Here is a 1,564-nt window from a genome sequence, read left to right as displayed (position 1 = left end):
AAAAAAATTACAATCTATCCCAAGGGCTCAATGGAAAGTAGATGTCTAGAAAAGAATGATGGAATATATGTATGAATATGTTGGGTACAACATATTGGACCGGACTGTATGGACTGTAACAAGAGTTGTAAGAGCCCCCAATAAAATGATTAAGAAAAAAAAAGGAAACTACTAGAAGGTCAGTTTTTAAATTTTTGATAGTTAAAGCCAGATTTCATAGATAACTTCTTGTAAAAAATGTTAGATTTTTGGTAACTTCTTCCCGTTAGAAAGAACCTAACCAGAGAGTCAGAGTTTCACTTGGCAGTTGTCCTAGCCCTTCCAAAAAGATGTGTTAATCAAACCCAGGAATGTCATGATACAACGTGCTCTTAAATAGGCTCCAATATCCTGGTTACGGGATAATTGCATGCCATTTGCTCATCGGCTCTGCACAATCAGATCCTGGCAATCTTGGGGAAGTGAAGCTCTATCTAAAATCCCCACCTCCTAGCATATGAGTGAGGAGCCTCGGTAGCATAATCCTTAGGTGTTGGGCTGTTAACCACAAGGTCAGCAGTTCGAAATCACCAGCAGCTTCTTGGGAGAAAGACCAGGCTTTCTACTCCCACAAAGAGTTACAATCTCAGAAACCTATGGGGACAGTTCTACCCTGTCCTATAGGGTCATCATTGAGTCAGCATCAACGTGGCCACAGTGAGTTCTTAAGTGAGGATATTAATGACGTCTCCTGTAAACTTACATAAATCTTATGACTTTATTCCTGTGCACTTAAATATGATAACGTTTGCTCAGGTATGGTTCAAAGGACAGCTGCACTGTCCGGTAAGGTAGCTGCTAGCCACATGTGACGATTAAACTTAATTTTAAGTCAAATGCAATTAAATGAAGAATTTAGATGTTTGGTCACAAGGAGGTTTCAACTTCTCCATAGTCACATATTAGAGGTTAGCATCATGGACAGCACACATTAGAGCACTTTGTTGTCGTTATTTCACAGAAAGCTTGATTGGACAGCTCTGGTCTGGAGAATCATCACGACCAGTGGAAGAGGCACCCCAGAGAGCTCCCACTGATGACCGTCACGAAGCTCCTGATTGACCGTAAGGGTGACGGCGATAGCGAGGAGGACCACGAGCACTCCAGGAATACTCAGACTACTACCAGGTACTTGCTTTGCTTTTTACAATAAGACAGGCATGTTCTAATCTCTTACTATCAACATTGTGTCTGAGGGATTGTTATTATTATTATCTTACAATTGCGGAAGTTGAGGATTTGCAAATATTCAAGGTCCGTATAATTAGTATATACTAGAGTTTGGTTCAAAGTCATCTATTGGATATCAAAGCGCATTCTTTATGTCACTCTACCATGAATTCTCTCATAGTTGACAGAAGAGTCAACATAACTTATGGAAGATGAAATTTGATATATTAGCATTAGGATATTTTTAGCCTACAATTATTTGCAGCACAAACAGATCAAGATAAGGTAACTGAACCCTTGCTTTTTTAATAAAAGGAGAGACACGAAAGGTTATAGTCATATATCATGGCCCTGC

General features: G+C 39.6%; 1 long non-coding RNA gene across 1 annotated transcript in view; it reads left to right on the top strand.

The window, feature by feature from the left end:
• Nucleotides 1-1,007: 1,007 nt before the first annotated feature.
• The window catches only part of LOC123521468, a 109,766-nt gene continuing 109,209 nt past the window's right edge, over nt 1,008-1,564 (top strand). Inside the window, exon 1 of the long non-coding RNA XR_006679909.1 lies at nt 1,008-1,167. This is a non-coding gene — a long non-coding RNA (uncharacterized LOC123521468). The remainder of the gene's footprint in view (nt 1,168-1,564) is intronic.

This window comes from Echinops telfairi, unplaced genomic scaffold (assembly GCF_000313985.2).
Source record: "Echinops telfairi isolate 266 unplaced genomic scaffold, ASM31398v2 ScPeMD7_18;HRSCAF=68, whole genome shotgun sequence".
Classification (NCBI taxonomy): domain Eukaryota; kingdom Metazoa; phylum Chordata; class Mammalia; order Afrosoricida; family Tenrecidae; genus Echinops; species Echinops telfairi.
The sequence above is the reverse complement of the archived record's forward strand: the minus strand, read 5'-3'. Positions and strand labels throughout refer to the sequence as shown.